The 25,185-nt window shown below is 43.0% G+C and overlaps 1 protein-coding gene and 2 pseudogenes across 1 annotated transcript in view; all 3 read right to left on the minus strand.

Annotated features, from left to right (window-relative positions):
- The window catches only part of NRG1 (neuregulin 1), a 1,270,305-nt gene that overhangs the window by 603,964 nt on the left and 641,156 nt on the right, over window positions 1-25,185 (minus strand). The gene's annotated exons all lie outside the window — the stretch shown is intronic.
- On the minus strand, window positions 727-1,319 carry LOC142454603 (glycoprotein-N-acetylgalactosamine 3-beta-galactosyltransferase 1 pseudogene; annotated as a pseudogene).
- Window positions 1,374-11,799, minus strand: LOC142454604 (small ribosomal subunit protein uS11 pseudogene; annotated as a pseudogene).

Here is a 25,185-nt window from a genome sequence, read left to right on the forward strand (position 1 = left end):
GTCAAGAGTACTTAAACATATTTATAACAAAGCCAAGAGGGGCATAGTGAATGCTGTACACTCTTATGAAAGCTTAGCCACTGATTAGAACCAAGTATATACTACAGCCAAGGCCCATGATGATTTTAAAATGTAATTTTATTAATGTACTTTAGGATCAGTGCCATTCTTATCCTTTTTTTTTTTCCTGGAGAAAAATGCTGCCAATTCTAAATAATCTCAGGAAATTTTTTATTAGCCTGACACTTTTTGGGGGAGAAGAGGAGACAATGCTTCAATTGTTCATTTTTGCCATACTGCAAACACAAACCCTTGAGTTTAAAAGCAACACTGGAAAATGGTGTTTCCTTTCAAATGTTCCTCATTGCAATCTTATTTAACATGTGTGTAACTAATATGGTGTAACACACCTACCTGGTTTTGTTTCTCAGTGGCAGTAAAGTATGTGGTCAGGAAGAGTCGAAATCTCATTTCTAGTTTGTCTAAGCTAGCCCCCATTTTAAAAACACAAGTTCTTCATATACGTTACTATATCAAAAACACATTTTAACACACGTCACAGCTCATGTAAAGCTTCCATTTACAATTATCTCTGTGACAGATTTCTAATAAGCAATGCTCACTGGGCAGCCAGGGTTCTGTATCAGAGATGTGGTGGACCTTCAGTGCAGTGTTTACTTCTATTAATTCTCTAGTGCCGTGTTTAATTCTGTTAATAGTATTCTTTCAAGGATTTCCTAATTTTCTTTTCTATCTTCATTTTTAAATGCTTCACTTATTTCCTTTAATGCCTTCTCTGGTAGGGAAGTTTGATTACTGTATACATAACCATTTGGACAAAGATGATAAGTAAGTTACTCTAACCCAAACATGGTTTCAGGGTGAACATATTGAAAAGTTAATTGCAAATTCAGAACAGCCACCAGGGTGGGTGATCTACAGGAGGATAACAGTTATAATTTCTCAACCCAAAGGGTGGATAACCGGAGAACGGGATGAAAAGTTTAGTTTCCAAAAGGATCTCTGGAATTTCCTGCTTCTGCGTTGACAACTTCCATTCACCTGCCCAGGGCCAAGTCTCCCATGGAAGGGCTACGTGTGCATGCATTTGTCCGTTTAAAATGCATCCGCAAATCTCTTGAGGGCTTCTTTGCTCAGTACATATCTTGCTCCTCTGTGTGCCCTGCTGTACAAACACCCTAAGCCTTCTCCCAAAGTCAGTGGGTGTTGTAGGGCCATGTTTTGAGAGAAGCAGTTCCAAATTGCCTAGAACAACCTTAAGTATCATCACCTGCTTTCATAAACCCATCAGCATCTTTTTTTTCTTTACTCAAAGCTAATTTATTGACAGAACATAATTTGAAGAGTCCTGTTCACAGCCGGCGACCACGGCGACCCGCATTCCTGCGGGTGCTGTCAGAGTGGATGGGGGTGACATTCTCAATCTTCATCCCTGAGCGAGCAAGGGCTCAGAGCACAGACTGGGCTCCCGGGCCAGGGGTCTTGGTCCGATTGCCTCCTATGTCTCAGAGCTTGATGCGGAGGGCAGTGAGGCCCAGCTCCTGGCACCTCTGGGCCACATCCTGGGCAGCCAACATGGTGGCGTGGACGAAGATTCATCTTGATCAGCCTTCACTTTCATCCCAACCCCCGTCACTCGGCAGATGGTCTCCTTGCCAGAGAGGCCAGTGACATGGACCCAAGTGTCACTGAAGGACGCAAAAATGTGACAGACACTGAAGACGTTCTCTCCTTCAGCCACCTGAGGGCCGAGAGGCTGATGACTCGCTCTTCCTTCTTGCCCTTCCCCTTGCGAGGTGCCACGTCTGTTTGTCTTCTCTAGACTCCCATCTGCATCTTCTTAATGATGATCATGAACATGCTGAAAAGCTTTAATGGTTCTCCAACACAGTTGGTCACTGCCTTCCTTCATTTGTAATCCCACAGCTGGAAAATCTGTGTTTTCTTCCGAACTCATAAACAATACTCTGTTACAACCCTCGGCTCATGGAGATTAGATATGTTGGCCTCTTCTCTAGATTTTGAGGCCCTGTCATTACCCAGTAACTTTCTGGTAAGAGTTTTTCAGACATGGCTGAGTTCTCCTTTGTGTGTTTGCAGCCATCTGCACTGAAGTTCATCGGCTCTACTGATGATTATGCCCATTATTGTCTGAAGGTCTACCGTGGGGATCATGATGAAGAATACAGGCTGGGTCTCCCCCCTGATCTCCCAGAAAATTACTAAATAGCTGAATGCATTTTTTAAAAAAACATTTGATTGCTGATCATCAGAAGAATATTTAAAAATTCAGCCAAGACTTAAAGGCCATTTCCTACGTGCATTTCTGACAACAGCGTTCACTCCCTCTTGTCCTCCTGAGGATGGTGAGAAGCCAACACCTGGTCAGGTACCTTCCCTCCTCTCTGCAGTTGCCAAGGTTCTTTGGCTGTTGGCCCAGCCTCTCCATGCCACTCAGATCAGAAAGTGCCAGTTCCAGGGATCCTGGCAGCAGTCAAGGCGGCCCTGAACTCGCTCCAGCCTGTGTGCACTGCTCCTCCCAGAGCGTGTCCACACCACACTGTCCATGTCTTTCTTTGCATCGTTCCAGCGTTGGTCAGTACTTTGCCCAAAGAATACTTCAGTATTTCAATTCAATACCTGATCTTTTTTACTCAGTTAGTTCAGTGTTAGAAATGCCAAGCATACATTCCCTTTTGATTTTCTCACTTCACGTCTTTGCACACTTTGTTGCAACACTTTATGTCTTCTTGAAGCTTCCTATGACATCGTTTGTTCGGCACTTGACTTGGTCACATCTGGCTTTCCTTTGAGCTACTCTGCATCCGAGAGAATACGTCAAAGTATTTTCTGACGTTCTTGTTTTTCTCCTCCTTCTTCCTATTTTAGTGGCATTTTGAAGTCTTCATGTATGATTTCCTTGATGTCAACCACAACTTGTTCTCGTTTTCAGTACATCAAACCTATCCTTGGTCAGATGCGATCTATTCGAGGTTGTACTTTGGCTCTCAGGAGCTTATTTTAATTTTCTTAAGCTGTAACTTGAACTTCCATATGCATGATTGATGTTCTCTTCCACGAATAGTGAGCTTTTCCATCATCTCTTGGCAACGATGGAATTAATTTGATTCCTGTGTGTTCCATCTGGTGAGGTTCTGTATAGACTTGCCATTTGTGTTGTTGAAAAAAGTTATTTGCCATGAAGTTTTGTGAGATTCTAAACTACAAGCTCTAATGATCTTAGAACTTATTTGAATCCATCTAATCAACAATGTTGTTGTTAGGTGTCACCAAGCCAGTTCTGACTTAGGTTGACCCTATGCACAACAGAACAAAACACTGTCCAGTCCTGTCCCATCCTAGTCACCAATTGGCAAGGTTTAATGAACGTCATTTAGGATGACCAAAGGAGAGAGATTTAAGTTGTTTCTTGTGCCAGTTCCTTCCTTTTTCAAACCTTAGCCCAACATGTAATCCATAGATTGAAGTGCTGCATAAACTATCTGAAGTACCTAAGGAAAGCTTTCTTATAGCTCATAATACATATGGTTGGAAGAAGTACAGTTAAAATGCTCCTTAGAAATGAGAATGGCAAGACTTGTCACTCGTATTTTGAGTATGTTAATAGGATTGACAAGTCATTGTAGAAGGACATCATCCTTGGTAAAGTGGAAGGTCGAATAAAAAAAGTAAGACTCTCAATGAGATGGCTTGACGTCATGGCAATGAGCTCAACTGCAGCGATGATCCTGAGCATGGCACACACCCTTTTAGTTTGCTAGACCACAGGTCTCTATGAGTTGAACTAACTCAAAGGAATCTAACAGCAACAGTTGACACATAGGTAACGAGCTTCTTGTAGGGTGAGAGCTCTTAGCACGAGCTACTCAAGGAGGCTAATTTGAGACTAATGAAGATTAAAAAATCAATTTGAAAACTACAAGTGGCTAGCGTCTTGTTAATGACTTGACTTTTGTTTTGTCAGAATCTCAAGTGAGTAAATCCAGTGGCGCTAACGTTGGTCAAAGACTCGAGAGACCATGCGGACCGTTTCCTTGGTGAAGCTGTGATGCTTTTACTGGCTGTCACTCTGGATTTGGTTGCACTACTTAATCTTCCTAATCCCTGCAGCATTTTGCCCTGGGCAGGGATACAGGCCTTGAACAGAGGAAAATCAAAACGGAATACACTCTCTGGTTAGGAAGAGAGAGAAAGAGAAGGAGGTGGAAGGGGCAGAGAGAGACTTGACCTAAGTCCTGGGCAGCTTGAGAAAGTCCCAGTAGTCATGTGGTCAGGTTGACTATCTTGGCTCTGTGACTCACACATCACTTTAATCTCAATTTGGGTTTGTAAAGAATTCTCCAAGGCCAGAATGTACAGTCTACTGAGCAAGAGTAAAGATACGATGGCAGCTCCATTATTCACTGAACTGCATCTTCTTAGTCCTCTCTACAACTTAGTGGCTTTTTCTGCCCTGTTTCTTAAAATAAGCAATCTAAACAGGATAATATAGTTAAAAGACTTAATTTTGCTCAATATTACATTATCTCATTTATCTTTGCAGATTTTCACTTGTAATTTTTCTCCCATTTACTTGTTAAAATTTTTAAAAAACCACTTAGATCTTCAAGTGAAGCAGGAAGTGTTGCTGCTTTATCAATATTGATTTTGTTTAGATCAATGCTTTTCTGCATTAAATATTTTCATAGCATAAGATGATTTTTTTAAAATTAAAGTCCATTGTAGACTGACATTAACTTTGTTTCATACACATTTTATATTAATTAGGATGTATCATTAGAATGACTTTGACGTCACACTAGACCGCGTAGGAGGGATCAGGATAGTTGGGATGGGGTGGGGAGAAAGAGGGGGACATGAGTTCTTGACTGGCCACACCACCACTCTTAAGGGTCTGCTCATGCTGCAGTCTCAATAGGCTCTACCAGCTGCCCGTGTGGTGATTTTGAAGCATGGGGACACCATCTGTGTGAAAGCAGACCCGTGGCCCACGGGGTTTCCCATGACAGTGTTTTCAAAGGTAGATGGTTAGGTTTTACTTCTGAGTCTCTTCTGGGTAAATTGAACCTTCAAACTTTTGGTTCACAGACAAGCGTGGTAACTGTTTACATTTTAGATCTCCAAATTCCCCCTTGTATGTTTCTCTTTATGATTCCCTGCTTGCATCCTGTCATGATGTCAGAACTCATATAACTTACAATTTATCAGATACGATGCTCACTTTTACCTTTCAAGAATAATGGAAACATCATATCTAACCTCAGGTTGTTCTTTAATGTCTGACTTTATATAGAACTGAATTGGCCAATAAGGAAGTACATGCTTGCTAAAGGTAAAGAGTCAATGAACGAGAGGAAGGCCCTAAATGAGAGGGATTGACACAGTGGCTGCAACAATGGGCTCGAGCAGACCAAAAGTGTGAGGCTGGTGCAGACGGGAGTAGCGTTCCTTGTTTTGTGCAGAGTCTCCAGGACTAAGAACCCACTTGATAACACCCAACAATAACAATGGTAAGTTTACCCACATTCACTGCCACTGAGTCCATCCTGATTCTTAAGAACCGTATGTAATTTGCTTATGGAAGCAGAGAGCTTTGCCTTTCACCTGTAGAGCAGCTGCCTCAACCTTCTCCAGCAGACACCATGGTGTGTTAGAACTGCCAACCTCGTGCTTAGAAGCTTCATTCAACAGAGCTCCTCACCTTTATATTGGTCAGAATACATTTTCCTATCAGCATATATTTTTAATAATGGCTAAAATTACTTTTAGGTTCACAGAAAATTATTCAGAATAATTTTCTCATATGTGATCAATATTCAGTTGTCAGTCTTTTCAGTGGTAAACAGAAATATTTGTGTGCTGGAATTTTTATCATACATATTTGTTAGTAGGGTTGAAATTCGATGAAATTCTCATTATTAATCAAAAGCTATGCCTTCATGTGTGATTGAAACAAAGTAAAAATGTAAGGTTATGTAAGAAGATACTGTAAGAAGCACACTGTCATTAAAGGTCAAGGCTGGTACACCATACCCTAGGAGGAGCCTATAAAGACCATGTCTGGGAAAGTTGCCAATAGCGATCTAGTGTTTTAATTCACTTATTACACAAATATTTACTTAATGTCTAGAATATGCCTGATAATGTCTTGGGTACTACAGAAACAAAAGTAAGTAAAACACAGATTTTTACAAAGACAGGGGAGACACCAAAAACATATCATAATAATAAAGCAATAGTTCATAATATGAGGGGGTATCCCCCAAACCAGATGAGATGTGAGGAGGATAGTGCATTTTGAGTTCTTTCCACCATGTCAGCCTGTTAATCAAGCTTCCTATTTAGAGGTTTTGAAAACTTAGCGTAACAGAGTACAGTAAAAAAGGCCTGATTTCCATGACGATACGTGCTCACGCAGCCATCTCAGTGCGTCAGTTTTTGCCAAAAAACAGCATGCCTCTTGCTCTACCTGACCTTGTTCTGTGAAACTTCTTTTTGTGTCTGTGAATGCAGAGAGACATTAAAGGACAGATATTTGCCAACACAGCCGAGGTGAAGTAAAAAACAAGGGAGGTGCTGTCAGACATCCAAACAGATGAGTTTGATGAATGTTTCCAAGAATGGAAACACACGCAGATTTGACAAATGCATTACGTGTAGCAGAGAGTACTTTAAAAGTGATAAGGCTTTTCTGTAAAAAAAGTAAATACATTGCTTTAAAAAAATCCATGTGGTTTTTTTTTTTTTTGGTCCCCCCTCGTATCCTATGAACACGGCACTAGAAGAAAAGCTTAGATAGAGAGAGATATTTACTGAATTTAGGGGAAGTGTTCAGGAGGTGGGTCTTCCAAATGAGTCTCAAAACACATATAATTTCTAGTAGAAAATTATTTACCTAGGTTCTAGAGACTTCTTAAAACTCTGAGACCCAGGAAATTCCATTTCCATTTAATGATCTGTTATTTCTTTTCCTCTTTATGCGTGCTGGTAGATTTTAATTGTACATTTAAAGACATCATTATAAGGAAAGGTCTCTAGGCGTCGCCAGATTAATAACTGGATTGAAAACCTCCACAAAAGGTCTCTGCTACAAAAACAGCAAATGAGGTGCATTAAGGAGAAGCTCAACAGGCAGAGAATAGAAAGTTCAATGTGGGCAATCGTAGCTCTGTCAGAATAAAGACAACATTCTTTTGAAGGGGAACTACAGAAAGTGCCCGACAAAAACCCTGTAGGAGAGCTTCCTCACCAAGACCTGAGAAAGAAGTAGGCAAGGTGAAGCAAACGTTTCCCTGACAAAACGTAATAAACGCCAAACCATCAGCATGCCGCTGACTCTTCCTCACGGAGCCCCATCCAGGGTTTCAGAGGCTGTAAACCTCTAAGGTGCAGCTCCACCTCTCTTTCTCCTCACAAGACCTCCGTAGCAAGTACTAATACAGAGAAGAGTGGAAAGGTTCAAATGGCCCCTTCCTGGCTGGATGCAACAAAAGGAGAAGTCCAGAGTAGGAACATCATCAGAGTGGAGGGAGGCTGGTGCGGGGCTGAGGGATCGCTGTCGCTTCGTGCAGCTCTTGAAGCACCTGTAAGGCACAATGGATCACACATCGATGCGGAGCTTAGATGTAGAGAGCTGAGTGCAAAACTGGGTGGCAGCTGCATGCTCTCTAAGAAGAAAAGCAACGCACTACAAGATCATTGTCCTTGAAGGGGGGACGTCCAAGCCCCGTGCCGGTGCCAGTGGTCGGCTGAGCAGTCCTAGTCAATGGACACTGGCACGAGCTATTGGTGTCCCCTAAAAAGAGATGTTCATATTCCCACTTTGGTAGCTCTGAATGTGACCTTCTCTGGAAATCGAGTCTTATTTGCAAATGTAATTAATTAACACAGGTCTCATTGGAGTTGGGAGGACCCTAATCTAATCTGACTGGGGTCTTCAAGGAAGAGAAGAACCAGAGCGACCTAGACAGAAGGTGGCCAATGTGAAGATGGACGCAAGGATTGCAGTCGGGCAGCCTCAAACCAAGCCATACTGGGGGGCACCAATCATCACCCGACCTCGGGAGAGAGGCATGGAACCCGTGTTCCCTGCCGAGTCCTCAAAAGGAGGCAATGCAGCGAACACGCAGATTTCAGACTTCTTGTGTCAAGAACTGTGGGAAAACAATTTTTGTTGGCTTCAGCAACCCTGTTGGTGGCAAGTTGCTGCAGGCGATCTAGAACATGGATGATGCAGGCACAAACATTGGCTGAACAGGAAAGGCAGTCAGTTCAGTTTGAGATTTGGTAGTGGAGAAATGACAGGTTCAAGGTTCGTCTAAACCTGAAAGCCAGTAAGGGATACCTGGAAGCAAGTATTTCGAGCTTCAAGATATTGCACCAGGGTCCTTGGTAATAAATGTTATTCTGTCTGATGCTTCAGTGGCACCTCCTATGTTTTCAGCACTTTTCTAGGGCTTGTACAGAAAAGGTTGAATCATATGGCTGTTTGTGCTCACCTAGCTAGTGAGTGTGACATAGGGGTGGGGACATGAACACTTCCTGCTCAGAAACTGGAAAAGGATCTTCCACAATTAACTTTGAGACGAGTGAGCTGGCAAAGAAGAGCTTAGTGTGGTGCCAATGGGGGTGGTCGACTCGTAACCAAAAGGCTGCCAGTTTGAACCTACTGTGGAAGAAAAGCGGGCAAACTGCTTCCGTAAACATTTCAAAAAACCTACTGCCATTGAGGTGATTCTGACTCAAAGTGAGCCTTTGGGGCAAGATAGAACTGCCCCTGTGGGGCCCCAACTCCTTACAGGAACAGGAAGTCTCATCAAACTGCTGATCTTGCTGTTAGCAGCTCAATGCCCAAACCTACTAGGCCACCAGGGCTGGCTCCCCATAGAGACCGGAGCCAAGGGAATCCTATGGAGCAGATTTCTACATTGTCACAGCTGGGACTGCTGCACGGCAAAATAGACCTGGTGGCTAGAGGCTTCATTTATTTGTTTTTGTTTATGTTGGCACAAGCTTCCAAGGAATTTTGTTCGTTGCGGCAATTACCACCTGAAAAAGTTTCTCACTTTCCACAAATAAGTAGATACATTCAACTCTCGTTCCAAGGGGGGAAAAGCAAGTGATGCTGTCTGGGGAGACATTTACTTTCAGATGCTTCGCTGGCAGTCATTCCTCCGTTGAAAACGATGACAATTTCAATAGAGGAGGTGTTAGGAGAGCGCTAAGGGACGTTCTCTTTTCACGGAAGTAGCAGAAGTACTGCTGGCTATGAGTGCTGCCCCTCCTCTAGACTGTCGTAGCTACACAATTCCATGCCAACTTGAAGAGATATGAAAGTGTAAGGGTGGAGTCTAGCCTGTCAATCAGGTCACAGCCTGATGGGGCCTCTTTGTGGGCATGGCCTTCTCTTACGGACCACCTTCTCATAAGGAGACCCTTCTCATAAGGAGACCCTCTCCCTCTCTGCCGTCACCTTCCTGCTTGCTGACCACTCTGAGAGCTGCAGGATCCCTGCCATGTTTCCCTGGGCCTTGGATCCACACGACCTTGCATCCACCAGCCTGCTTTCGGCATCATTGCATGTGCCTGTGTGAGTCTGAAGAGGAACTTAGGGACTAGTATTGGACTTATAGACTTGCGTTAGACTGGGATGGGATGTTTTCTTGATATATTATTACTTCTTGATAGAAATCACTTTCTTACATATATATATATATATATATCTCACTGGGTTTGTTTCTCTGGTTAACTCAACCTCACACAGCAGCCATAGAATCCCTGAAACACTGAGTGAATGACAACACCTTTGAGAGTGGATCACTCATCCCCCTGCAGGTGTACTCTCCCCTGTCCCTGTTTTGTTGACCGCATGTGACAGCGAGAACTATTTCCTAGAGTCTCATAGGCCGTACTCTTTCAGATTGTCAGATACCTTCTGCCATGAAGCAGGTGGGAAGGCTTGAGCCACCTTACAGCAGTGGTTCTCAACCCTCCTCAGGCCACGGCCCTTTCATACAGCTCCTCATGATGTGTGACACTCCAACCATAACATCATTTTCATCGCTACTTCATAACTCGAATCTTGCTACTATTATGAATGGGGTGATCCCTGTGAAAGGGTCATTCAACCCCCAAAGGGGTCACAACTCCCATTTGAGAACCTCTGTGTTATAGTATACCAGCCTTTAACAATCATGGGGGGGGGGGTCTGTATGACGATAATATATAAAGATCATAAAGTCATAGAAGACAGGAGAGATAGCAAAGATAAAATAAAGGAGTCAGACACATTTCATGGCAGCAATGCTCACCTCCACCCCTCTTTGTGATACACGTAGGGCTGGGAGAAGAGAAGAAGCGGGGTGGGGTCGGGGGGGAATTTTAACCAAGGCTTATGTATACTTAGGGGGGCATGTGAGCTCCCGATTGCAGGTAATCACATATATAACAGGAAGGGGTTGTGCCACAGGCAATACAAGCAATGGGAAGGGGACAATTTAGGGGTGTACACGCAATAGGAAGGGGAGGGATGAATGGTACACCTGTGACAAGATGGGCAGATCCTAGATTCTAGATAGCAGCCTAACCCAGTATGCCCCACCCACAGGGACAAACAATAGTGTCTGATTTGGCTGGATGACTGATGCCCTCAGGGAGATGATTTCTAAGCAGCTGACCTCATGATGTGCTAGCAAGCAGCGTGACAACCTGGGAGAAACCTTTCTGTCCCACAACCTAGCTTCCTTTGAAGCAGCTGCTTGATAAAGTGTTACATCAGCATGAGCTCTTCCCCTGCACCTCCCCTCGTCAGCAAAAGAGCTTAAACCAGAAGTTAGTAATAAATGGCATGTACAGAAAGCAAAGATGTGCCCCTCTTTGAAATGCTAGAAGCCTAAGGCCTCTCCACACAACACCAAGGATCGAGGTCTTGCTGGCTTCCATGTGCTGAGCCATTTCTATCATGTTCTGCTAATAGTGGTTCATTCCGCCTGGAGCCATGCTAGAAAGAGAGGGGCTATGCTCATGTCCATGGCACCCTAGGTGCGGTACTTTCTTCTCTTCCACACTTGATGACTCGTCAAGGTCCATGGATCCTGCCTCCTCCTGTCTCTGAAGTTTATCTCGGTTTGAACTGCCATTGACACTGTCTATTCTAGGGCAGAAGACACATCCTGGCCTAATTGACTGTGACCTTGTTCTCCACACAAGAGTCAGGGTGACCTTTTTAACAGTTATTGGCCTGTTTCTCAGGGGTTTCCAGAATAAAATGGGAACTCTTTAATGGAAAACACAAGGCATTGACAAGATCTGTCCCTGTCTTAGCGTCATCTCACTATTCTTTCCTTCTTAATTTAAGCAGCAGTTCTAAAAAATGATTTCAACTTTCCCAACATGCAACTTCTTTGAATCCTAACACGCCATTTCTTCTCCTGTATCCTCATCTTCCTGCCCTTTCCCTAACTTATTTTTCTGGAGAAAACCTCTAACTTAAATTTATAATCTCAAGCACTCTCCTTGGCCAGGACCAGCAATTTGGAGCAAAATTCTTCTCAGCCCACCTGTGTGCGTGTCCCTGGTAGACAAGGCCCAGAAGGTCAGGGACTGTGTGTGTGTGTGTGTGTGTGTGTGTGTGTGTGTGTGTGTGTTCCTGTTGTCCTCACTGCATTGCCAGCTCCTGTCCTAGTGCCTGCAGTACACAGGTAGTTCAGTGGGTAGAATTACTGCCTTCCACGTGTGTGAGCTGGGTTCCTTTCCCATCGAGTCCATCTCCTGTCTGTCAAAGGAAGATGGTGTGTTTCTACGAAGGTGATAAGGTTTCAGACTAAGAGGAAGATCTTAGTACCTCCTTCCAAAATTAGCCAGTGATCTCTGAAAAGGATCACTGGAGGAGGTCCTGGAAGAGTGGGAGACAATGTAGTACTAAACTCAAAAACACCACATAGAACAGGCTGACTGACTGGGTAAACACTGTGGAACTGCCAAGACCATGGTCCTTAGTCACCCTTCAGGTCTGAAAGCGAACTCCTCACCCCCCGCCCCTGCCAAGAAGGAAACACAGCGAGGAAAAAGGATAGGTGATGGCAGACGGAGGGGATTGCAATGGATGAGTTGAAACAAAATGTGTGTGAAGTGTTGAATGTAAAATTGATAATCAGCTCTATAAACCTTCACCTCATTCAGATTAAGACAAAACTTCTTTAATTCGTTCAGAAAACCAGCCAGTGGATAAAACCCTCTGAGTCATCATGTTGTGATCTGCAACCAATCCTGAGGGTGGCATAGTATGCAGAAGTATTTTGTTTCCGTGTGCGTGGTGCTGTCATGAGTTGGGGTCCAAATACATGCCAACTCACCACAGCAGCACAGCATCTGGTACACACACTCAGTAAATAGGTGTAAAGCGGATACATAGGTATGATTGATTTGTCAAAAGGTTTGCTCTTTAAAATAAGTAATTTCCATAGGGCAGCAAGTCCCCCAGCTAGCCTATCTATATCTCCATTTCTTTAAAACATTGCAAATGAAAAGGGACCATTGTGATGTTTGGCATTCTGATCATGAATATTCATAGGTGTCTCCTAATTATATGAGTAACAACGCAGAGCAGTCTTCCACTGCCCTGGGCACAGCAGGCTTGTCTTACAAATGTGGCTTCTCCCTTGTTCCTTCCGCTCCGCTCCAGGCCTTGCAAACTTCTCAGTTGCTCAACAGCACAAGGGAATGGAAATGTACTGAGATTGTATGAATCAGACAAATGATAGGAAATGATGAAGCAATAGTGTAATGAAAGGTTGTTGAAGGTAATAAACGTTTGATGCAAAAGAGGCTTCTTTTACTGAAAGATTATTATTTGTCTTTTCTTTTATAAAGTATCTCTCAGCACTTTTTCCTTCTCTGAAATAAAAATATATCAAAGATACTCAAAAATCTTTATTAAAAAAAAAAAGCTCTGCTCATCCTTTCCCTCCCATAACCCTAGATTGCTTAGACACGGGCAGTAGAGAGACTTCCCTGATGGATAAAAGTACATGGTACTGGAAGAGGGCTAAGTGTGACGACTGCAGAACACACGTGACAGATAAACCATTTGCAACCAGCTCAATTAATTTATCGCTGATAACAAAGCAAAATAAAGGCCTGTGGGATGTTTTTTTCTTTCATTTCGCCAGAGTCCCAAGAGAATTAGAAATTGTCTTTAGGGCAATCCTTTGGGGAGTCAGCTACCCCAGATACCTCATACCCTGAACAGAACCTTCTCCTTTTGCCTTCATGCTGCTCCAAAGTTCGTTAAAGCCTAAAGACCTTAAATAGAAAATTGGCAGTTGCGGCTTGCGGAAATGCAGTAGCTTGATTGTTAGACATCAGTGTCATGTTTGACAAATAACAGGGGTCTGGCTATAAACAGTGCATTTAAAAATAATTTTAGGGTCAGTTCTGCTTCAGCGGCTCTAGACTAATCCCAATTGGACCTCTTAAAGAAAGTCTATTGAATGACTCTTCGGCATCTCTGGGTGGTGTAAATGGCCAAGGTGATCCTAAAGGTTCGGGGTTTGTATACATCCAAACGTGACTTAGAAGAAAATAATCATGGTAGTCTACTTCTGAATGCTCAGTGATTAAAAACGCCATGGAGAACAGTTCTACTGTGACACAGATGGGTTTGCCAAGATTGAAGTTTACCCACGACCGGTAACTGGACTGGTCGGGAATGATGCCTCTTCCTGGAGGGAAGCTTGGGCAACGGTACAGGCACCTCATCTTGGCTGCTGGAATCGCACTTGTTGAAAGTCTCTAACTAGCCCTCCTTTTCCTTGGGGACTGCACCGATTTCTAGAAAAGGCCAGCCTCCATCTCTGCCCCGAGTCTACAAAATCTTACTTTGGATGAGACAGTAGAGTATCCACTATTTGAACTAAGGTCCCAACCTTCTTTTCGTCCCCATCCAAGTCCAGGAAGGATAGAAATAGTCATTCCAGTTTGATTTGGCAACACTCATAGTTTATGTTTTTGAATCATAAGATTTCTTTTTTTTAGTTAGAAATACTCATACATGAAGATAATCAATGACTAATTTTCCACTGTATTCCCAGCCTCCCTGTGAGCCAACCATATCTGACCCTCCCATTTGAGTTGCTTTCTGAAGAACACACACGGAATTCCCACTAATGCCATGAGTCAATTCATGGCCAAACAGTAAGCTTCCAGACTCAACTCCAGAATGCCTAGCCCTAGTGAAGCTATAACAATGATTAGTAATGTGGGGATTTACTTTATTCTGGTCAGTTGGACACACTATGTTCACCCTCACAAATCACAAATGCCTACAGGCTGCCTCATTGAGACCTATCAACCTATCCTTTCAGGGAAGGCAATAGAAACCCAGAATTAGTGAATTGGTTTTATGAAAACCATTGTGCTAGCACTCTGACATGGAAAGGGCTCTAAAACAGACCTATGGCAGGAAAAACAGTTATATATTACTTGACCTTGTGACAAGTTTCGTTCATCAACCTGAGATGCTCCATCGTAGGAAGCTAAGTGACACACTGATCAGTTCTAACACTCCATCATTTGCTTTGGAAGCTTAATGTAGTTCCATTTCCCACAAAATCTGTGACACTGAGACTGTGTCATTAACTGAAGGAAATCTCAATTTGCATGATGGCAGGGACAATGGTAAGACACTGGCAGGATATTAAAAGGAATGTGGCAGTGATAAGGGGTGACTCTTAGCCTTACATGGAAGAACTGTAAAATGCCTCTCTCCTGACAGAACTGATATTCCAGAGAGAAGACACAGACAATAAATAAGTAAACGCAAACAGGCATTTGTGTGCTTCACATGGTACAAGGCAGACATTAAACAAAAATGTCTAGGAAATGGCTGAGCTAGGGAGGAATTAATATTTTATATTGAACTGTCAAAAGAAAGGTCTTGCTGATAAGTTAGCATTTGTGTACAATTAGGAGGAGGTGAATGTTTTATCTATTTATTCAAAAAGGATCCTTCGATTTTATAAAATTTCTCTTCATAAACGTTATGTTTTAAATCATTTCACTTACCAAGAACTTAAATTCTTGGTAACTTATGAGAATTCATTCTCTGAAAAAGCATTCCTAGACATGCATAGATAAAAATCAGGACCTTATGTTTCATAGCAGAAGTCAAGTTTAACCAACAGGATGTAGGCAACATAATCTCACTTCCAGGTTCATTCTAGTCCTTAATTTCTATAGAGATGGTGCTAATTTAACCTGAAGCTAGCCCTTACACAGAGCCTTCTGGTTCTAGTTTAATGCAACTTGTAATGCTATAGATTTACCTAGAAAATTGTTGTTGTTAGTTGCAGCTGAGTTGATTATGGCTCGTGGTGATCCACTTGTCACATAAAACCACTCCATGTGCTTTTCATGGCCTTCGGAAGCAGGCCCCCATGTCTGTCTTTTAAGATATCTCCGGGTAAGTTCAACTCACCAATCTCGCAGCTTGTAGTCCAGCACCTGGCAAGCTGCTCCGTTCAGGGCTTTGTAATGTTATGGACATGTGTGCTAGAACATAGGCACCAGGAAGCCAAGAATCATATTTTGTTTAGTGACATATCTCAGTGCCTGGCGCACTGTGGGCGTTTTTGTTGCACTCGATGGCTTGAATTCATACAATTTCTTCCCTGGGAGCTTTCACTGGTCACTGGTCACTGAGATGGATGCTCTCACTCAAGAGATGCTCCTTCCAGGATTACCACAGCCTCTGTTTCTCCTCCCTTTCATGTTGCCACCACACCACTGGCTGTGATTGTTCTTGGAATTGAGTTATATATCAGTGGAGCTCAGATGATTGACTGTGTCCGAATGACCAGGAAAAAAAAGTGATCTAACAATGTGGGGTGTGGACAGGGGAGGGTACATAGTTCTCAACACAGAGTGCTTGGGAAAAGAGTACTCCCCATAGCAAAGTGCATTTTAGAAGAGTTAGCTATCTGGGGGGAGGGACATGCTACTCAGAGAATATAAAGCCATTTCCTTTTTATTCCCCTTACTGATTTGGGTTGTATCAAAAAGACAAACATGGAGGCCCTCAAGATCCAGGACCCAGTCTCTTATCGCTTGTGATTTGAACTGTAGGATTGCAGAAGAGTAGATATATATTCCAATTCATCAATTCCTGTCTCTATCTGTACCAGATACCATCAGCAGGGCGGGGTTTCTATTATCCCAGCATGTACTTCTGATAATATTCTACTGCTGAGAGCTATTATTTTAAATTCTATTTTATAAAGCATGTACTCTCTTCCTTAACCATTTTATAGCATTTTATCGTATTCCAAAACTATCATTGACGGAGACAGCCACAACTCTCTGTGGTTCACTCTCAGGAAAGACGATGGGAAGATGGGAGAGCTGGAAAGAAAATCAACCAGTGATAAATTCTCTCAGAGATCATGTTTTGTCCTCTCCTGAAAGCAGTAACTTTCAATTCCTCGGAAATAAAGCAAAGCTACCTCACTCAAGATGCGTTATATAATGATTAACAGCTTATGTTCAATATTGCTTGAATATCCTAGGCATTTTTCAAGACCGGGGGATACGGGAATGAATAAAACAGGTAAAAACCACAATTCTCCAGGCATTTATATTCTTATATCCACAACATCAGGTGACATCTAAACCCCAAATTTCTACTTTCTGGAAGGGTCAAGGAATGGGGGTACGGCCCGCCATTTTAATGTGCATGTCTACCTTTCTCGAACTGGATTTTGCAACTTGAATGTAAATGAATAAATCTGCATGACACTTAAATTAATGCTTTGAACCTTCATTGTGTACCACTACAAAACAAAACAAAACAAAAAACAAGCCATGTTTAAACAAAGGAGTTTAAAGGGTTTTCCCTCCTTCTCCTACCCCACCCACCCAGCTGCTCCCACCCCTGCTTCCTAGCACAGCTTTTACAACATGGGTTGCTCACAGACCTACCTGGAACAGGAAGAGAAAGGCTTGCCTTGTAAGGAAACCAGCCACAGTTTAACGTGTATTTCGGATGGTGAAAATCTTCTTCCCTAAAGTTCACCAAGTGTCCTTTTGGTGAGTTCCTCCCTCTCAGGCTGTCATGACACAAACCATTAAACCTAATGTGCCTGACGGTGACGGTGACTTTACTGCCAGTTATGCCCACGGTACCTGTAGACACAGGCAATCGACTCCGGGGAAACAGCCCACCATTCACAGGCGAAGGGTTATTCACACACGACCGTGGCTTCTTCCAGTGTCGCAACAAGAGTGGCTCGAGTACGCGGGGCACCATGAGGGCTCACCCCCCAGACTGGGAGTACTTCATCGCATAAGGTGAAAGTGCAGCCGGTCACACATGTAATGTTGCTGCAAGTGGATAATTCCTGCCCAGCCGACACATGTAATGTTGCTTCCTCTGATGTCACTGGATCACATAGTTCACTGCTGACAGTAGATGGCGGGGGGGGAGAAAAATGAATCTGCTGAGGAATGAGAATGAGGGCATTTCTGCATGAGTGTGCATTTCAAAAGGCAAACGGTAACCTGGACGTGTATAAATATCTTCACACCACTGTCTCACCCAGGAACCTGCACCCAGGTGTGGGTGTGAGCTGAGCTCGGTACATACAGAGCTCTGCAAGTAGTTACTGACTCGCCCCAAGCAGATTGCTGCCCTCTTGCCCTGTCCCTTCCTAAGCAGTACATGGGAACAGCAAGTAACATGAATCAAACCAGCCTCTAAAGCAACTGCCCAGCACAAGTCATTACTGGGCAAGCAGCTTTAACATTTGTCTGCAATGGTTCTGCACAGCATGACATCCGCGCCCAAGGAGATGCCTGGATAAAGATGACATCAAAGACCGAGCTGAGTCGAGGATGAAATGATAACATTTCAGAATGAAGGATGTCAGTATGACTGTCTATGCTCTTGCACACTAGCAAGGAGCTGATGGCACACATCTGCCATGTCTGGACACTTATCTGCTTGGAGCTGGTTTAAACACAATAAACGGAACAGTGATGGAAGGATGGTGCTACTTTTTACAGCACCCATTTCATCATTCGGGAAATTATTGGGTACCAGGTGCTTGGCTAAGACTTAGATATGGAGTTTAGCACACGCGAGAGCCACTGCCCCTCCTAGAATTTCTATTCGACAGAAGGGGAGCAATCATTGAGTAATTTCACGCACCGTCTTTGTAAACGCCTCCTGTATTGTCTTAGAATTAACCCTGCCTTCCTCTGCACTCTACTAGTACCTTTCCCATTTTCTATTCACCATTTACTTCTTTCTCTCTTATGAGCTATATAGATGTTTGCTTTATTAGAGCGACAGATATTTGAGAATACACCTTATTCATATTTATGTCTCCAACTTTACCCCACACCCACTCCAGTCTACCCGTGCCCACGTGCCACGCTCATGGTTTCCAGCGCACTGTCGGCCTCGGAGGGAAGGAGATTTAAAAGGAGAAATGAAAGCGGACTCATTGACTTGCTTCTTTCGTGTGGAGCAAATTCATTTCATTTCACGTCTTGTGGACTCTTCCTGTCTATAAGGGCTACGAATTTACCATCAGTGCAGTTGAGCTCATGCCTGTATGGATGGCATGGGAGTCCTTGGTAGCGACTTTGAAAGGCAGAGAAATCGTCCCCCAAATATAACCATTTCTTTGGGAAAACATCAAAAATGTTGCTGAACCTAAGAATGTGAAGTTCAATCAGTGCAAGTGAGTAAGCATCCCCAGTCTTTGATAAAATGAGAAAATAAGGGCAAGATTGTGGCGCTTCCACAGGCTAGATTCCCCTCTGCACCGTGGGGTTACCACGAGCAGTTGACAATACATCTCCTTCCTAGAAGGTCCTTTTCTGACATTTTAGCTACAATGAATAGTACCTGCAGAGAAGTGCCCTCACCTGACAACATGTATGTAAAACACAACATGTACTACTCTCTTATTTTACTTCACTTTATTGTACTCGTCATAAAATCTGAAAATCTGACCCAGGTTCTCTGCTCTCAATGGCTAAAGCCGCCAGCTACAAAAGTTAACTCTGACGTTCAACATAACGTCAGGAGGCAGATTACTGGCTGGAGTGCAGTTCTGAAGACAGCAAGATCCAAGGAGTTTTAGATAATTTTCTTGTCAGGAAACCCTCCCCAGTTTAAAAAAAAAAAGACACTGAAGACAGATATATTCAAAATCTCCCTCGTAAACAATGTTTAAAAATTGATCATATATGTATCAGACCGTGGTATCAATTGTTACATATATTTGGCGTTTGCAGCTGATGTCAGGTTTACAGGTCAAATTAAAGGAGTGGAGGGGATAAAGCGTAGCGGGAAAACCAAGGCAGGAAGGAGGACAAAGATGAAAGCACATCGTGTAAGGAAGCGTTGAAAGGCTGGGCTGAGGGAGTAAACTGAGAAAATAAGAAATACAGAGAGAAATTGAATATGCACACACACACAATTACCACTGCCAGGATTGAAGGCATGGAATCCATTAGGAGCTGGTATTACATGAAGTACATCTTGCCCCTGCTTCTCTTTCTTCCATTTACCAAGAATAGAAAATCACTCTTACAATTCAACCAAGACTTCTGAGCCAATGAGGAAAGCACCAACACTCAAATTCAAGTCTGAGAATCTATTCCTCACAGACCACTATCTTCACCATTGCTCTTTCTGTTTTCTTCTTGGGCAGAAATAAGTTAGTTACACCCTTTGGGTGAACCCCAAGGGTAGGCTGCTAACCACGAGTTCAGCTATTGGAAACCACTATCTGCTCCAAGGAAGAAAGACCAGGCTTGTTTCACCAGCCAAGATCTACAATCTCAGAAACCCACAGTTCTACTCTGCCCTACAGAGTCACTCAGAGTAGGAATCAACTCAATGCTAATGATGGCAAGTTACACTTTAGAAATCGATGGAAGGCTAAGATCCCATTCTTGGAGACAAAGAGATAAGATCATAGTTCCATGCCATTATTCCCTAAATTACTGAAGGTTCCGAACAAAGGGGAAAAGATGATCAAACCAAGAAAACAAACAACAAAAACGAATCTCCAAACGATGCTTGCTCTGAAACCTTTCCCCCAGCTTCCTTTAGCATCCAGGCAAGAATTAAAATAGTTATTAATATGCCATCACAGACATTTATGTGTGTATACACTTTCAACCTAAAGAAAATGTCCTTTTGAAGTTAAAAAATCTGTGCACGTTTGCAAAACCAGCTCCTCATAGGCTATAGTAATCTCTTGGTGGTGACGATGTTCAATGCGCTTGAATGCTAACTAAGAGTGGAGGCTGGAGTCCACCCAGAGGTGCCTTCGAAGAGAGACCTTTGTTTTATTTCCCAAAATCAGCCACTGAAAACTCTCGCGGGCACAGTTTCACTCGGAAGCACATTGAGTCACAGTGAACCAGAGTCGATTGATGGTTGGTTGGTTAAACTTCTGCCATACTTCAGTGAGACCACCGACTGATACTGATGGAACTCAGTAGAGAGACGCTCTGTCTGGAAGGGCCTCCTTCCTATCTTGCCAGTGGTTAAATAGCCATGTAGGTCCATTGTCATCTCCAGATCTTTCGGCATTTGCTTTTCCTTTGCAGAAGAACTAAATCTTCCACTCACTGGGTTCAGCATGCCTTGCATCTTCTAAGTCTAAGTTAGGCTGCCGTTGGCCGTTGAAAGGAAGGGTCAAGACCCAGCCTGCAGGACTGATCATGTTCTAAGCCCCACGATGTGGATGGGTCATGTTGCATGCCTGCTCACCCTGTGGGAGGAGGCAGGCTTACTTCCCATGTAATAAAGATTTTACCCAGCAGGTGGGAGTAATTCCACACAGCTCGTATTTCTAAGGAGCAGTTCTCCTTCAAGTTTATAATCCATAAGAGCCCCATAGTAGATATCGTAATTTTGGTACCAAAACCAGCATTGGCTAAGTAAGTCGCTCTCCAGATCTCTAGGCTACATGATTTATCATAGCTCACGAGTCTCAAACTTACCTATTCAAGTTGTTCTTAAGATGGGAGTGACTGGCCACTTTACACCACCCGGAGATTACCTTATGTATGTGAAACTTTTCATGACTAACTCTCACATGTCTCAGTATTTAACATTTTTCCCACACAGGTTAATTTTTAAGCTTAATTCTTTTCAAACTTTTTTTCTTAGTCTGATAGTGATTTTTTCCACAAACCAGAGCTTTGCTCGATGTCCTTCTAAATTTTAGCCAAACTGTAGCTGCCTTTTGTTTTTTAATATATCAACAAAACTAAATCCAAGGTAAAAGATTTACACACTCATTTAAGAAACTGCAATGATGGCTTAACTTCCCCTCTTTGGCCCAGATAATCTGGCTGCCAGCCTTTTATGATGATGGATAAAATGTTTTTAGAGATGCAATATTTCTGATTTTAAATGCCCACATGAATATGTCTGATCAAGATAAGGTTTTGTTTTCCAAATGGAAACTTTTATTGAGATTTTGGTAGAAGTTTTTCACAAATTGGGCTCTTATTTGACCATTTTCTGCAGATATTTCAGCGACATTAATAACATTTCTCACAGCTCATCAACATTCTCTTTATTATGTTGTTTCTTCCCTTTCTAGTTTCCCTGTTTCCTTTTTATTTCTGCAGTTGACTAGCTGTTGCCCTTCGGATGATGTCATAGTGACTTCTAAGCGTAGCACCAATCATCGTTAACGTCCTATCTGGGACTCACTACTTGGCTCTGGTAAGAGTGGTCAGTGGTGCTAGCTGGGAATCGTCTTGTTCTTCCAGTCTCAGGTGGTTACAATTGTAGACTTGTCTCTCCGCTGTGGCTTTGATTACACGCTTACTGTGTCACCCCTGCTGAGTGGAGAAACCAGATGCTATGCAATTCACTAGGGTTCCGGTCATGATTTTTGTGCTCTGAGGAGCTCTGGAAGGAACCTTAGTGGTGCAGTTGGGCTGCTAACTGTAGCAGTTCGAAACCAACAGTTGTTCCAAAGGAGAAAGATGAGGCCTCCTGTCCCCATAAAAATTATAGTTTTGGATACACAATGGAGCGATTCTACTCTGTCCAATAAGGTGGATATGAGTCAGAATCAACTTGATGGTAGTGTTTGCATTTGGTTTAAGGCGTCCTGCTGACCGATTTGAGCCACTACCACAAGGTCAAAGGTTTAAAGCCAGTGATCAATCTATGGTAGAAAGATGAGGTAGTCTACTCCTATAAGGTTTTAAAGGTTCAAAAACCTAAGGGGGCAGTTATATACTTATAGGTTGTTGTGAATCAGAATTGATTCATTGAGAGTGCATCGTGTCATGTCAATCATCAGAGTTGTCTTGTAAGATGATAGGCCTAAGCCTTCAGACCCAGAAACCAATGTTGGGAGGTAAGTGGTCATGCCTGAGGCTAGCCATATTCTTGTTCTCAATGACTATCTGTGCTTGCATTTGCATCTTTGTATTTATGGGCACCTACAGTTCTTTTGAAGCAGCCACGGTGCTCCTGTGGTGAGGCTTTGACGTGCTAGCCACCAGCTATTTCATGAGAGAACCGTTTCCTGCCCTTAACAAGACCGAGTCTTGGCAACCCCAAGGAGCAGTTCTGCTCGGTCCTACAGGGTCAATATGCTGGAGTTGACTTGACGGCAGTATATGTATGTTTTCTATGTGATCAAATAGCCATTCATAAAACTGAAATTACACAACAGGATAACTACATAATATTAGCACTCTTAAATAGAATACATATTATCAATGTGAAGAAATTTCATCACACATCAATACATGGTAACTTGAAACAAGCACTTTACTATTACGTGATTTAAAAAGGATGCGCTAACAGCTAAAGTAAATCACCCCCCAATTTTAATGTTTAATACAAATAAAATTTGTATCTTGCTGGTTCAAATTCAGTGCAGCTTTTGCTGGGAAGACTGGAAGAAGCAATGTAAGTCTCTATTTCTCCTTCGGCATCCTATCAGAGAAAGATGGCTCTTTTAACTTCAGATCGGTAATTTCTGGCTTTATGCAAATATATAATATGTTTTTATCTAACGGTTTGGAAGTGTCTCCCCCTTCTATTCACATCTCCCTAAGTAGAATTCCTCACACAGTCTTGAAGTAGCCACAGGGGAAGGAAGTGTGGCTGGACTCCATGTTCAACAAGAAGAAATGGGTTTGGTGAGCATCGAGTCAATATCTGAGAAAAGACTTGTTACAAATACTCTACTAGTAAAGCAAAAATCATTCTGTTTATTAGATTCTGGGAGAGGGATTATTTAAATTTAAAATCATCTAACCAACAAATAAACTACAGAGAGAGAGAGAGAGAGAGAGAGAGAGAGAGAGAGAGAGAGAGAGAGAGAGAGAGAGAGAGAGAGAGAGAGACATACAGACAGACAGAAATGCAGGAGCTTTAAAGGGTTCACGAAAAAAAATGGAATTAAAAGTAAATGGAATTTTCCCACAAGTTTTTTGAAGCCACATACGTACATATATAGATTTCTATAGGGGGTCACCAATAGCTATTGATGTAGATAATAGATATAGCTAGAAAGAGAAAGAGGAAGAAATACACAGGTTTTTGGTTTCCCTTAATGCTTAAGGTGTGGGTCATCCCCACAATGACTACTGGTGTGACTGCGGACTGTTTTGACAACACAGGCTCGGGTCTCATCTGAAGGGTGAGATGACAAGCCTGTCTGCCTCGTGGGTGTGTAAAAGAACAAGTGAAACTGACCTAAGGGACAACAGTGCACTTCCTGACCGCATGGCCAGTGCTCACTAGTGCTTTTTATTCTCTCTCAGTGTGCCTGTTTCAATGGGTTGTTTTATGGTTGCCCGTGGCATAGTGCTGAGACCAGGACCCGCAGGAAAGCTGCTGTGGGTCACTGCTTTGCCCTCATCGTTCCCGCGGGGCCTCCCTGATCGCTTCACTATTTCCCTTTACTTGGCTGCCTTCACAGCCTTCTAGGGAAGGAATGCATAGATCCCCGGGCCACACTCATATGCTTCTTAAGATGCCCAAGGTAGTAGTCCTTAACATGTTTCTTCCCGAGAAGGCAGTGGAGAAAATGAATTCCCCTTTTGTGTTAACTTGACTGAAATATCTCATGTAGCCCAAATCACAGCTCTACGACCACATTTTTTTCCCCGGCACATCATGAAAAAGTTTGCCTCTAAAAATGCATGTTATTGGAGTCATAAATATAACGGAGGCTGATTTGTTCTACTAGGACAACTCAGACTGTTAGAATATTGTACAGATTAGTCTGCTCTTAACCATTCTAGGCTAAAGTAAGCCTTTGGGAAAGGCCATTATGCATTGATCCAATTGTTCTAATGATCACACATCTGTATTTTCATCAGCTAAATGTTCATTTGAAATATTGAAAAAAAAGAAATATTGACAATAATTTGACAAAAGTAGTCTATTCCAGCACTACCGCTAATGTTGGTGTGGTTGCTGCTGAGGGCAGTGCGGGATGCTGCATCGCCTGTAGCGTTTTACTGCTCAGTGTCAAGTCCATAGTAGGGCCCGCTAAAGGCATTTTTGTGAACGGTGCATTCTTTGCTTCAAAAGAGCTGTGACTGAGAGCTGTCAAGTACCTCAGGCTCCTTCTGGATCCCAACCCAGCAGCACTGACCCGTTAACTCTGTGATGGGAAGAGGGGGGTCAGCTAGGTGAGTGGATTCTACTGTCAGGATCGATGTCACTAGAATAGCTTACCTTTGGGTCTCAACGTTGGTACCTTCAAGATGCTCTGCTTCCCACCCTACCCTGAACTCCCATCCCTTCCAGCAGGCAGGCTAGCCTCTCACCGTTCCTCCTCCCCAAGGCTGTTATGTGGGGGCACAATCTGAATGCTTGTGTTGACCTAGGAAGAGGAGTGAACTGGGGAGTGGGGTGTTGTCTCTTATTTTGTCATTGGCTTCTAGTCTCTAAAGACCCACTAAGTGTAGTACATGGGGTTGGAGTAGTGGGGTGCAAGAAAGGAAGGTGTCTCTTTCCGAGGGACCAATTACTCCATCTCTCTTAGAGAAACAAGTTACTTGCTGCTGGCTCGTTGTGATAAACAGCTTAACGTCTCCTTTGCTTTTGTACCCATTTTGAGGGAAACTGTATCTATT

This window comes from Tenrec ecaudatus, chromosome 8 (genome assembly GCF_050624435.1).
Source record: "Tenrec ecaudatus isolate mTenEca1 chromosome 8, mTenEca1.hap1, whole genome shotgun sequence".
Classification (NCBI taxonomy): domain Eukaryota; kingdom Metazoa; phylum Chordata; class Mammalia; order Afrosoricida; family Tenrecidae; genus Tenrec; species Tenrec ecaudatus.